This window comes from Pteropus vampyrus, unplaced genomic scaffold (genome assembly GCF_000151845.1).
Source record: "Pteropus vampyrus isolate Shadow unplaced genomic scaffold, Pvam_2.0 Scaffold82, whole genome shotgun sequence".
Lineage (NCBI taxonomy): Eukaryota > Metazoa > Chordata > Mammalia > Chiroptera > Pteropodidae > Pteropus > Pteropus vampyrus.
Genome location: NW_011888863.1, coordinates 1986806 through 2001736, shown reverse-complemented (window position 1 = coordinate 2001736; position 14931 = coordinate 1986806). Strand labels below are relative to the sequence as shown.

At 35.4% G+C, this 14931-nt stretch overlaps 1 pseudogene; it reads right to left on the bottom strand.

The window, feature by feature from the left end:
* Positions 1–8237: 8237 nt before the first annotated feature.
* Positions 8238–8356, bottom strand: LOC111741863 (annotated as a pseudogene).
* Between the last annotated feature and the right edge of the window lie 6575 nt (positions 8357–14931).

Genomic DNA, 14931 nt, shown 5'->3' with positions numbered 1-14931 from the left:
CATCGCTATTCTATTTATATGGGACAACTTTAGATTCGAAGATACAATAGATTGAAAGTTAAAAGAAAAATATATCATGCAAACATTAATCAGAAGAAATCTGGAGTGTCAGACAAAATAGATTTCAAAACAAAATGTTACTGGAGATAAAAAAGACATCGTGTAGTGATAAAAGAATCTATCAAGAAGATATAACAATTATAAACATATGCATTTAACAACAGAACACTAAAATACATGAGGCAAAAAACATTCAAATAACTACTGGGTCAAAGAAGAAATCAGGAAAAAATTATAAAATACTTTAGAATGAATGAAAGTGAAGACAAACATACCAAAATTTTATGCAGCTAAAATAGTGCTTAGAGGGAGATTTGTAGCTATAAATGCCTATACTAACATAGAAGAAATTTTAAATCGATAACCTAACCTTCCTAATATTCTGGAAAAAGATCAGACTAAACCTGAAGCAACAGAAGAAAGGAAATAAGAAAGAGAAAATTAATAAACTAAGTAGTAGGGAAAAAAAAAAACACAGAGCAAAATCTATGGAAACAAAAGCTAATTCTTTGAAAAGATTAATAAAATTAACAAATCTTTAGCTAGATTGACCAAGAAAAAAAAAAGAGAAGATTGAAATTACTAGAATCAGAAATGAAGGAGGGGACATTTCTACCAACCTTAAAGAAATGAAAACAATTATGCATGAATACTATGAACAATTGTATGCCAATAAATTAGACAATTTAGGCAAAATGGATAAATTCCTGAAAAGACATAAAAACGTACTCTGTTAACTGATTAAAATTTCATGTATAGTCAAGGGTGGAAGTAGAGAGACCTGTTAGTTGTGAACGACAAGAGATGATGGTGACTTAATAAGAGTGGTAGCAGTGGAAGTGATGAGAAGTGGTCAGGGTCTGGGTACATTTGGATGGTAAGGCCAATGAGATCTCTTGGTAGATTGGAGGTGAGAGAAAATCAAAGATGACTCCTTGTTTTTGCCTGGAGCAACAAGCAGGATGGCTCTTTCATTAACTGATAGGACAAAAATCCTAGGTGGAATTGTTTTGGGAGTGGGCAGGATGTCTGCCCTCCACTGTATACCCTTCTTTATTTTATTCTGTTCCCTAGGAGGCAGAATATGTCGACTGATCTCTTAGTCTCTGGCTTTCCAGATATGTTTAGTTAATGTGGAACATTAATGATTCAAGGGAAAGAGGAGTTGCTTTAAACTGGTTGTACTCCTCCACCAAGGGTACAGCTCCTGTCGGTTAACCTTCTCCATACACCTCTAGCTACCTCTACCTCTCTCTCTTTCTCTCTTTCTCTCTTTCTCTCACTCTCACTCTGGTTCTCTGTCTCCTCTCGTAACAACCGTTTCCTCCCTTTACTCCTTTACCTTTCAGCTTTGGTGAGACAGTAGTCGCCTTTGTTAGCACTGGAATATTGCATTATCCTTTGTGGTTTCCTTACACCCTGTAAATAGCTCCTTTATTAAACTGTCCTCAAATTACCTAAATTAAGTGTGCTGTCTTTAAGTGTGTTTCTTGCCAGAACTATGACTGATATGAGAGGAAGATCTGAAATTTGGTTTTGGACATACTAAGTCTGAGATATCGAAGGGGAGGTGAGAGTAGGTATTTGAGTCAGGAATTCAGGAGAGTGACGGAGCCCAGAGATATGAATTTGAAAGTCATTAGCAAAAAGAAGATATTTAGAACTAAGGAGACTAGATGAGATCACTGAAGGAGTGAGAGAAGATAGAAAGAGGACAGAGATCTGAGTCGTGGACACTCTAATGTTAAGAAGTTGGCTATGTGAGAGGGAACCAGTAAAGGAGATTGAAGAGAAGCAGCAAGGGAGATAGGAGAAAAAATAAGGGAGTGTGTTGGAGAAGCCAGTTGAGAGGAACTTGCATCAAGGAGGTGGAGGGATCCACTGTGTCAAATGTTGCTGAAAGGCCAGGTACAAACAGGACTAAGAATTGACCATTGAATTTAGCAATGCAAAGGTCATCTTTGACCTTGGCAAGAATATTTTTAGTGGAGTGAGGTAGTAAAAGTCTGTTTAGAGTGTGTTTTAAAGGTAATGAGAAGGACTAGAGAGAGCAAATATAAACAAATCATGAATTTTGCTGCAAAAGGAATAGCATATGATCAGTGGCTAGGGAGGGAAGAGAAATTTTGCTTTCATGTTCATTCATTTAGTTTTATTAAAATGGGAGAATTACAGCATGTTTGTATGGTGATAAGCATGATTCAGTAGAAAGTGAAAAAATAATGCAGACAGGAAATGAGAGAATTGCTGGAGGATTCCCTTGAATAGGAGAGGGTGGAGTCTAAGGCACAAAGAGAGGGATTGTCTGAGATAGGAATACAGAGCACACAGGTCATCTGCAGTAACAAGCCAGAAGGCAGACTGTAGATTCAGAATTTCTCTTTTGATTGTATTTGTTCAGTAAAATAGGAAGCAAAGTAATCGGCTGAGAGTGAGAGTAGGAGAGAGATGTTGAAATTTTGAGAAGTTGCAAATGGTTGCCTACGAGAGTAAAAGTTAGTGACCAAAGGAAATGTAGTATGAATGCTGGCAACATCAAGAAATACCTAAAGGTTCACTATCATGAATTTAAAATGTAATCATGTTCAGGTCAAGGGATGTAGTTATGGAGTAAGCAGAGAGTTGCATTCGGCAAGGAGCTGAGGTTTTATTAAGCAAGCTGTGTGGCCTCATGTTTAAAATGGGGAAAATACCATGAGGGTTGCTATGTATGTCAAATGAGATAACAGATATAAATGCCTATCAGTGTCTGGTATGCAGTAAGTGCACAATAAACTTCTCCTAGAATTGTTGCTTTCTTAACATCTGTTAGGATTAGACAATTTCCAAAGTGGAAATATCTGTTGTAATCATGTCTATAGTTACCACATGCTTCTATTAGCTAATTGCAGTTTGGTTCAACTTTCTTAGCACATATCTTTTTACTAGGTGGGGACCTAGAGACTATGTCTATGTTGCCTTTGCAACATTTCATTTCAGGCATAAGCCTGAAAAAAATAGCTTGGAGAATCATTTATACAACTCTACAATACTTCAGTTCTCACTGTGGAGCAACAGTTGGAAAGCCTAGCTCCTTTAGTTTGTTAGAAACTTCTGATATTTGATCTTTTTGCTAAATTCTTGGCAATGGCCTTAAGGCAAGTAGGAATCAAGTTGCTTAGATTAGTATGACTTTGAAGTTATTCCTCTGTTTCTAACGCTAGTATTATAAAACTAGGAACTCCAAACAAACGGAGATAGCTGTATGCCTTGCTTGACCTTTCAAACATCATTTCTTTTATTCTGGACATTAATTGCACTTGATTAAGTAGTCTATATCACATTACTTTGGCTATATTTAATGTTGTAACATTTGCTTCAAAGACTTTGCTTTGAAAAAATCGAAATTATCTACTGAATAATAATATTCAATGTAATAATACACTGAATACATTCCTGAACAAAATTGACATTATCTCTTTGCTGAGATTTTGTTTCAAGAGCATTTGTACTTGATTCTTGAAGCATTTTTATTATGGCTGCTTTAAAGCCTCATCACATAATTACGACATCTGGTTTATGTAGGCGTTGATGTCAATCATCTTCTCATTCAAGTTGTGATTTTCTTGGTTCTTGGTATGACAGGTGATTGTTTTTATTGCCTTGGACATTTCGTCTATTATGTTAGGAGTCTCTGGATACTGTTTAAATCTTTTATTCTAGCAAGCTTAGATTTAGCACATATGTCTTGGCCTACTATTATGTGTTGTGATTCCATCAGCAGTTTACTTTTCAGAGCCTTATTTTTGTCTCCTTGGTTTATCTGATGCTGTTGGTATTCTCAGTTGTCCCTGCTGGTGCTACTTGAGGGAGTCAAAAGCTGTCTCCTGGCCAGGGCACTGAATGTCTCTTAGTCTGGGAGGAGTATAGTGGCATTTTCCCCATTGGTGCCGCCAAGCTGCCTTGGCATCTGAACAGGGAAGGAGAACCTTGGGAAAAAGAGCCTTCCCAAGTTAGGCCACTTATTGTAGCTGAGTCCCTCTTGCCAGTTTCGTCCCTCCTATTCCTATCCTGATGTCTTCAGGCGGTGACTACAGTTTTAGAATGTAAATCGTTCTCCTTTTCCTATACAACAAAATTTATAATTAATACAAAGAAGACTGACAGTATAATTAAAGAAACAAACATATAGAAAACACTTACTATTTTCAATAAAAATTTTTTCAAAATAACAGAAAAGTTGAATGAAGAACAATAAACACTCATCCACCCCTATCTGGATTCAACCACTGTAGAGTTGCCAGATAAAATACAGGATTCCCAGTTAAACTTGAATTTCAAATACATTATGAATAATTTTTAAGTATGAGTATGCATGCAATATTTGGGACATACTTATACTAAAAAATTATGTATTGTCTATCTAAAATTCATTTAACTGGGTATCCTGTTTTTATTTGGCAAATCTGACAGCCCTAACTTACTGTTAACATCTGTTCTTACTTGTTCCATTCTTCTTTCAAATATAGTTCTTTGCCAAACCATCTGGATAACATTTGAAAAATAAAATTCCGAATAGGTTTGTATGTGTATTTGAAGCAGACTCATCTGCATTGGCTTTTTCTTTTTTTCTTCCTTCACTTCCCTTCCCTTCCCTTCCCTTCCCTTCCCTTCATCTCTCTCTCTGTTTCTTTTTTTTCTTTTTCTTTCTTAACTAGTGCTTGAAACTACTTTTCCCATTTGTTATTATGTAGTGTTAATTCCCTCACTCTTGCCTGGAATCTAGGCTAGTTCTAAGTGCACATGCATAATATAATTACAAAAGGACTTCAAGTCTCATTTCAAAAAACCAGTTGCTGTCAGAAATGAAACTATACTCAAGTGGCCTCTGAGCACTATCCTTCTAGAATTAATACTAAAACCATTTCAAGCTAAGGGCAAGCATTCGATGGAAACTCTTGTATTGACTAAGAAACAATCATTGCTTGATTCTCATAGATTTTCTAGCTTTTCTAAATTTTTAAATATGGGAAATCTCACTGAAATTATCCTTTCTTTAGACATCTTCGTATTTGTAGGTACTTTAATGTAATGGTTATAAGAGCAAAATATCTACTTCATACTTGTCACAAGGCTTAGGTGAGCATTGTGCTTGGCATAAGTAAACTGGCAATTATCACGTAGTTCTTCACTATAATTTATCAGACTTTTAACAGAGCCAATTTTACATTATGTGCTCCCTAGTTTTCGCTGGAAATAATTTCCACACTGGTTTGAATACTTCTAAACCACAGCTACTGCTCACAACCTTCTTATTACAATATACCCAAATAGTCATATACAAAAGCAGAATGGTGGTTAAAAGGGCTGAGATCTCAATTGTATTCTTAGACCCCAGCAACACAGATATGGGTCAGAGACCACCATCTAGATAGAAGTGTAGTAGAAAACAAATTTGGCTTATCATCAACAATATGGTGTGTGTATGTATGCACACACATATGAGTGTCAGTGATGAAAAATAATACTGAAATACATAAACGAACCAAGCTATCCTTGACCTTAAAACTGAATAGTTTCAATTCTTTTTTTTTTTGTTTTTTTATATAACATTTGTATATGTGATTTCATTCTCTACATCTGTTCTAGTTTCTCCACATTCTTTTAAAAGTCTGATGACCCGGACTGGACACATTGATTTGATAAGTACCTAACTAATAGGAATTTTGAAGAAAAGATCGTCTCCCATATAAATAGCAAGGGACTGTATAGACAAGATATGTTACACAATTAAAAATCTGTTAAATGATCAATTATCAAAGATGTGGGTCAGTCACAATGCAGAGGTGAGTGTTTCAGCATGCTCTGGCTGTTATACAGAGCATAACATGAAACCTATCAGTCAACTTCTAACAGACAATTCCAGGTCAGCCAGACTGATGGGATTTTTAGTGCTGATTGCATTGGCTTTGCATTTGCTGTTATGAAAGAGACAACCAACAATTTCTTAAAACATAAATCAATGTGCATGTGTTGACCCATAACCCATGAAACAAACAAATAAAAAGAGTTGTCATTAAATTAATAATTCTCAGTTTGGATGGGAATGCTGCCCTTATTAAATTCAGAGTGGATTCATTCTAGGAATAATTTTGGTATAGTGGCTCTCATTTATTATAGATTATCAACCTTCAGTGCTCTGTTGCCAAAATACTTTGGCTCATTCGCAAGCCCCAAGAATTGCGTAATTTTTTCTCTCCTCCTCAGAGCCATTTGCAATATCTCTAGATGTCTTTCTTTCTCATTTTATTTATTTCTTTTGTCTTAAGTTTCCTAAGAATTTCTGTATTCTATTCATAACATATTAACAATGGTTCATAGCCATATATTGATTTACATGAACCTCTCAAAATTGTGTGCCTTTGTTCCTTTACTTGGCTTATATGTTTTTTAAACCTGTCCACAATCTCAGATAAGCATTTTCTACAAGTCCAAATTTCTCCTTTCACCTGCACATGGACTGGTACAGATATTGACAAATGAAATGTGTCTTTCAACCAATGTTTATTTTCTCTGACTAGATTCAAAGGGCTTGATTGGCTGCATGTAACAAACAGAACAAAATAACAACAATAACAAAACAAATAAAAAGAAAAACCTTGTGGTTAAAATCAGCCAGAACTTTCTTTATCTCTCCCACATTAAAATGTCTGGAAGTAAGAAGGTCAGGCTAGTAAGGCAGCTCCATAGTTAACACAATTTTGAACTCCTATTGTCCAGCTACCTGCCATCTTCAGTGTGCAGCCTCACAGTCCAAGTGGATTATCCTAGCTTCAGCCATCACATCCATGTTCCAAGAGGCGTGGTGGAGGGAAAGAAGGAAAGACAGCTTCACCTCCTTCAAGAAAATTATTTGGAATTCCCACACATCACTTCTAGTAGATTCTCATTGACTAGAACATAGGTTCATGCCCACTCCAGCAGCAAAAGAGATTGGAAGTGTAGTTTCTTACTCCAGGTGAGGATGTGTCCCACTATTAAGGAGAAAGGAATCAATGGACAATGGACTGGACAATGAGCAGTCTTCACCACAGATCCCAGATATTGTGTTGGCAAAAAAATTTTCAACCTGGAAACAGTGGTTTAGAATGTCAGTGTGATGTGAACATTTTCTTCGGTAACTATGCACCAAGCACTTGCCTAGTTTATTCATTAAGTACTACGTCAAAAAATTCTTCATGAAAACCTGGGAAGACAGTGCTATTATTACGTCTCAGAGCTAAATAGTTGCATTTTAAAAGTGACAAAGCTGAAGTACAGAGAGGATAAGTAATATACCTTAAGCCACGCAGTTCATGGTAAATTGGTCATTGGACCCAAGTAGTCAGTTCCCTGAACCTGTGCTGTTACCCATATTGCTGTGTGACCTATAAAGTAGCATAAGAGCATTGCCTTTCTAAGAGTTTTTCAGCATAAACCATGGCAGTACTCTCAGAAATTCTGTGACACTGTAGTTATTATGATACATGCATGCATATGCACATATTTGAAAAAACGAATATCCCTGCCTTTATTTGTACATGATATGCAAGATTCTCTGAACTCATAATTTCTTAGTGGTGACGTACTACTCCTGCCTCATCTTTCATTTGGTGTTTTCTTTCTTTTTCTGCTTATTAGAAACGTGTCGTTTGTTTTAATTAAACCCAGTTGCTACAGTGCATTCATTTTTCAAAGCATTTTAGTTTTATATCTACCTAGGACAATTGAGATACATTCATGATTCAAGATGGTGATGTCAGTTTATTGGGTGGGGAATGGCCACACTGTTGGGAAGCGTTGTCAGCTTAGGCCCAGGATGGACGACAGGTTCATTGTAGAAAACAAGATTAACAGAGTTTGGGAGATTGATTTCAGTCTAGAGGAAGATGTTGAATTGTTTTGATTACACAGAAAAAAAATCAAAATTTTAGTTACAATATACTGACAGATGTTTGGCAAATTGGAAAATATACTATAGTCTGACTATCACATTAATAGATTGTTACCGTAGGGGAAAACTAATCTCAAAACAATCTGTATGTTTTTAATTTTTATTTTATTTATTTATTTATTTATTTTAGATGATGCAACCCTTGGTTGACCTCACAGATTGCAAGGACCCTGTCAGCTTACAATCCCTTATTTATTATTTTTTACGCCTACAGCACCTGGTCTTCCTAGGTGGTCACCCATCCAAGTACTAACCAGGCCCGACCCTACTTAGCTTCTGAGACCAGACGGGATCGGGCTTGTTCAGGGTGACATGGCTGAAGACAATCCGTGTGTTTTTTAAGTCCATATATATTTTTTCTAACTTAATTATTGTATTACCTTCATATAAAATTAAAATCTTCTAGTCAAAAGTCCATTATATTAATATTTTATGTCAATTGCTGTTTGAAATAGTCTTCTTTTTAAATAACTAATGAAAGGTAGAGAAGATTTATGCTTATGGAATTCATTATTATTTCCGACTGTTCGGAAAATGAATTTTTATAGTTCTCTATTTCTGTAAGTCATGTTATAGTTTTCCAGAAAAAACTGCAAGAAAATGGAATAAAGATATCAAAACAACTTTTTAAAATGTTTATAACAGAACTTGTCAAACATATAAAAGGTAGGCATAATACTATTATGAACTGCCATGCACTCATCTCCCAGTTCAACAGCTATCAACACATGGCCAATCTGTTTCGTCTCTCTTCCCAGCCCCTTCCCTTCTACATGCTGGATTATTCTGAAGTAAATCTCAAACATCATTTCATTCACCTGTAAATATTTAGACCTTTTCAGTAGTCAAAGGTAGGAAAAGAGTTGAGAAGTTCATACAAATATTTCCAGTTCAAATTTTGGTTATAGAATTTTTAATTATTTGATTTATAAGGGTATATTTCTCTTCTTTCATTGAAAACCTCCTTGGTTTCTCAATGTAATAATATAATTATTTATTTGCTTTATCTTATAATAGTTTCAGAAGGACAATATATTAGTACTAACCTTATAACTATTGAGAAGAGTTTTGATTACTGAGAAAACTTTTTTTGCATTTCTTTTGTCTTTAGAATATGTTATACTGGGGATATATAACAAAATTACTGTTTTAAAGTTGCTTTGAAATACTCTTCTCTGAGTGCTTAAATCACAAACTCAAAGAATAGGTTATTATTTTCTTTTAGCATTCTAATTTTAAGGATTAATTTTAAGTTTTAATTTTTTAGGATGTTATAAAGCATTTATGTGTTTCCAAAGTAAAATTTACAAAATATTTTGAAATTTAACTTCCATCCTTATCCCCTCACCCAATTCCCATTCTCTCCTGAAGATAACCATTGTTATTGCATTTGATTTATCTTAGCATTTTTTAAATAAATGTTTGTGTGTATTTGTATTGTCTGGCTTTCTTAGCTATGAGATGGCATAGTATACACATACTATACACATTGCTTTTCTCATTTAATAATATATCTCTGTGATCACTGCTTCATAGTGATCATTTTGTTGGTGTGACCCACAACTGATGGGCATTTGGGTTCTCTTTAATCTTTTGATATTACAGAAATGCTACAATAAATAGCTTTCTTTACCAATTGCAATTTATTTAACTAATATTTTGATAAGGACATTTGGATTATTTAAAACCTTTCTTTTTATAAATCAAAGTGTGATAAACATCTTTACACATGCAACTGTGGTTATCTTACTAGATTGTAAGCTCCCTGAGAGTAAACATTTTATTTTTGCTATGTACACAACACAAAGCTTATTAGTTATTAGAAGGTATTTTGGATTTACTGACTGATTAAGCTAAATAGGTCTTGAAAAATGCATTAGGAAAACACATTTATCTTTCTGGAAAATATGTACAGATCAATGTGTTACTGGTTTTTCAAGACCAACAAAATATTCTTTTTTACCAAATGGATTTGTGTCTGTATTTTGTTTATAGTAAAGTTTCTATAAACAGAAACTATTCTCAAAAGAATCCTGAACAAAGTTAAAGGAAAATAATAATAGCAAGAGTTGTACTATTTACTGAGCAGCTATCACACTGAAATTAGTCAAACGAACCACAAAAGTTAACTGTGGTTAATTAATCTAGATTTTGGGAATAGTGGTAAATACATGACATTCTTGTCTCCAGGAGCTTATTTTCTAGTGGGAAGACGTAATTGGGAAACATGGATAATAAATACATAGAGAAATACATAAATTTTAGGAAACTGATAATAGTTGAAGGGAAGTCCTTGGGAAGTGGTACAGAGTGGGATTCAGAACATAGGTGGTGGGTATAGCCTTAGATAGAAACACGGGTTGATGGATTTGGGGAAGGGAGACCATGTTTTCCCAGAGAAGAATGCAGTGAGAGTAGGTAATGAGAGGGTACTAGAAAGTGCGAAGTAATTGGTTTGGAGAGTGAGAAGTTAAAGTTACTAGAGGAATATAGTTGATTGTATGCTTGGTACTTCACTTATGAGAGGTTATTTAACCAGAGGTGTCCTTCCAACACCCTCTGTTAAAGGCAATTTACTGCCTAGAGGCTGGCCAAGGGGGTTAAGAACACTTCCCCCCCCCCCCCCGCAACCCTTGCTAAACTGGTTAGAATAGGAATTAGCACTGGACTGGTAGGCAATCCACAAATTGCAATGCCTACCCTGTGGCTACCACTTTTGACTAGACATACAATGATGTTAAGCAATCAGTTTCTTTTCTTAGGAATTAGAATTAGGAAACTGAGAGAATTAAGCAATTAGCAGACAGTGCAGAAAACAAAAGAGTCCAGTAAGAGATGCTATCAGAGTTGGGGCCATGATAAGCTAAAATTAGGAGAAAGCAAAAACTGTGCTTAAACTTAGAAAATCTTTCAGAAAGAACAAAAAGGATATACAGGAAGAGGCAGAGAAGGAAGAGAGGTGGAGAAGGGTCTTTATAGCAGCCTCATTTCCTCAAAATATTTTAGGCCCAATTTCAATCAGTATGTTTCCTTAGAGGAAATCCACTTCGACTTGAATTAGATAGGTTGAGTCAGTATAGTGGACAGCTGCCATTTCAGTATAGGTAACATCTATTTCCTCTCTTTTGCTAACAGCATGTGGATTTTTCTTTAGGAAAACCAGTCTCCCTCACTGAGGTCCATGAAATTTGGATGCAGTTGATATTGTGTAGCTCATCACCCTTCTCTACCTTACTGCAACTTTATTGTTTATAAAAGAGAGGGTACCAGAGCTGACCTCTAAGGCAGGAAGAGAAAAAAACACAGATACTTTTGTTTTCATCTCCTCTACCCATCCACCTCAGCCTGGCCTATGAATCACTGATTCCATATTCCGCCTTAAATGACTCTCATAAGAGATAAAACCTGTTTGCTTTATCTGCTTGAGGTTTCTTAAAGCTCTGAAACACTTCCAAAGAATAATTTGATGAAATTTAATAGTTCATTATATTTGTCATCTCCTAGAAATTAACTTCTTTTCACGGATTACTGACAGCAATCAGAAAAGAAATGTAATCTTAGAATTTTTAAGTTTTGTCTAAAATCTTAATATTAGGTTATAGGCTATATATATAAATTCTGACAAATTCTACCATTAAGTTTAGCTAAAATAAAGAAATTGTGCCATTACAGTGAATAGTTTGCCAAACATTCTTTTCTTAAGAGCGTTGAGATTTGAAACATAGGCTAGAGTGACAGCATCACACAGTCACACAGGCTTAGAATATACAGTCATCTATGATGGCTCTTGATATCAAATAAGTCACTTGTTGTTGGCTACATCTGCTTCTTCATGACCATTCCCATTGCCATCAGCCTGGTATAGACCTTTATTATTTTGTAACTAGAACACTGCAAAATGGTTATAATTTTTGTCTCTGACTAAATATTTTTAACTTGCTTCATCATGCACACATGCTCATATTGGCCTTGCTAAGGACAATAGATTGTCACAGTATCTACCTGATCAAAACCCAAGTTTCATGTCTCAGCTCTACAAATCTCCATAATTTGGTCCATACCTGCTTATCGCTCCTCTGCATGAGCTTTCAGTTTAGTTCATTAAATCATATAGTCAACAAGTATTTATGGGGTAGCAGAAGCCATGGTGTGGCTAGATATGTAACTCTGAATGAGACACTGCCCCTGTCATCCCAGAGTTAATAATCTACTGGAGCAGCCAGACAAGTAGACAGGAGATAAGTAAAATACACTGGAGTGAATTCTACCATAGGGGACAGCATGGAGAATTATGGGACAGAAAAGCAGTGGCAATTCATCCAGTCTGGAGGCCACAACAAGACTTCCTTTTGAAGACAGTATCTCACTTGAATCCTGTAAAACAAGCAGAGTGCTCTGTTCATAGGCCCTATATATAAGAAATATTCTTCAAGGTCTGACTCAAATTCAACCCACCAAATGCTTCTTTACCATCTGGTTAGTACCAGTGGCCTCCTTTCCCCACTCTGAGCTGTCATAGCATTGATTCATTGATTCATTCAGTCACTGATACATTGATTCATTCAACAAATATTTATTGTGTCCTATTATTGTGTCCAGGAACTGTTTAGGCCCTGAGATACAGCAGTGAATAATTAAGTCCCTGCTCGTGGGAACTTACATTCAAATGGAGCAAGACAGACAATATCAAATAATATATGATATGTCAGGTGGTAGTAGCTCCTGTGAAGACAAATAAAACGGGGTAAAACACAGAATGTGGGGGGTGGGAGGATGATATTTTAGAGTCAAGTTCCCCTGACATCTAAGCAGAGAGATACATAAAGTGTGGAGAACTGAGAGAAGTTTCCAGACTGAAAGAACATCGAGTGTAAAGTCCATGTGACCACGAGCGTGTTTGGAGTTCTGGGAATAATGCTGCTTTGATATCACTCTTTCCACTTCTCACTGGGTATCACCTAGGTTCATTATTGCCCTTTTCACACGGGTATGACTTGTTCTTCCCCAACATGTTTCTAGTTTACAGAGGCCAAGAACTGTACCATTCTCCTTATTCCCCAATTCCCTGTACCCAGTCCAGTGTCTTTATGAGGCTATCAAGAAGTATTCACTACCTTAATGTGAAGGGGGATCTATTCATGCACTTGATGAATTATTAATGCTACAAGGCAATTGTACTTTCCTTACCTGCCTGATATTTAAACAAAAAAGAATACTCCTTAACCACATAAAGAAAAAGATATGTGGTAGGATGTGGGTGCAGAAATAAAAACATACTCAGAGTGCTAATTTCAGGGGCCTGTGAGTCTGTTTCTGGGGCAAGAACTAGAATACTTCTTGCAGTGTTTCTGCAGACTTTAAAGTAGTGGGAAAAAAAAAGGCTGGAAACTAGGATTGCATGGGTGACTTCAAAAAAGCTGATTTAGTGAATTGTAGTCTGTGGGTTGATTAAGTATTGATCAGTAACTCAGCTCAGGTCCTAAACAGCCTGAGAACTACTTTCTGAATAAGCCATAAAGCAAAAAATAAAAAAATAAATAAATAAATAAAAATAAAAAAAAATTACTGATTTAACTGGCAATCTTATTGAGAATGCTGTGAAATCCTTAGGAATAGTAAGTTAAGAAAGTTTGAAAATTCACTTAAATGTCTGACTTTTTAAAAAATTGACAATCTAAATATTACTAAGACAAATAAGATTAATTAAGGGAGAGACGGCCCCTCTAGATTCATTCTTGAGGCTCAGAAAGTGCCTATTTCAAATTTTATTTGTTATTTTAGGATATGTTTAGCAAGTAAATTCTTTAGCTGCTGAGTTTGAATAGATCTCATGCTGTCGAGTGGTGGAATGGTTCTCGGACTCCTGGAGATCCTGTGACATTAAAACTCTTTCCATAATGGTGCTGAGATGTTATTCTCTATTTGCTGTGTGGACATCTACACAGATGGTGAGGAAATCTGCTGGTGTTTTTGCAGGAATCAAGGAGGCAACACCAGACAGCGTGTTCCTGAGTGCCATGTACTCACTAAAAAAGATGTCATACTTAAGAATGCCCTCAATGAAGCAGTGAAAATTTATTAAATCTTGGCCCTTGAGTACATGTCTTTTTAATATTCTGTGCATATTAAGCGTGTCTGCATACCAAAATACAATGGTTGTCTGTGAGAAAAGCTATTGTTTGAGTTGTCAGCTGAATCAAATTTTTACTTAAAAAAGAGTGGCCACAAACTAGCATTTTATCAATAATGAATGAAGTGTGCTTGTCATTTCAAGAAAAATAACTGACATTTGATGCCAATGATAACATTTAATTTTTCAAATGAAATTTTGGAAAATTTGTATCTACCACTATGAGCTTAAGGCTTCCCAAACTTAAAAGGGACTTATAGGATGAGATTTGTGTTTATTATGTAGATATTAACCAATGTGATATTTTGATAACATTTAATGAAATGTGTCAACATTTAGAAGATCTGCTTAATTCAGTGAACCAATATTTTTCAAATGATCAATGCATGTTATTACAAAATTATGCATGGGTGAAAGATCTAACAAAGACCAGTGAGTTTTACTGTAACACAGTATGAAAAGTTCATTGATATGGTTTTAGATTCCACATTGCAATAACCATTAAAACTTGTCAAGTTTTAGTATAGCATCAAAGGGTATCCACAATTATCTGAAAGGCCATTAATAGTCCTTCTTTTTCCAACTACTTATCTGTGTGAGACCAGATTTTCTTCATATACTTCAACCAAAATGACAATGGCAAAAGATAGAAAGTAAGTCTTACTTAATGTCCTTGATGGTATGTTATGTAGAGCCAACTGTCTTCAATTAATTCAAAAATCAAAGATATTTGCAAAAATGCAAAAAAATTGACTCTCTTCTTACTGAA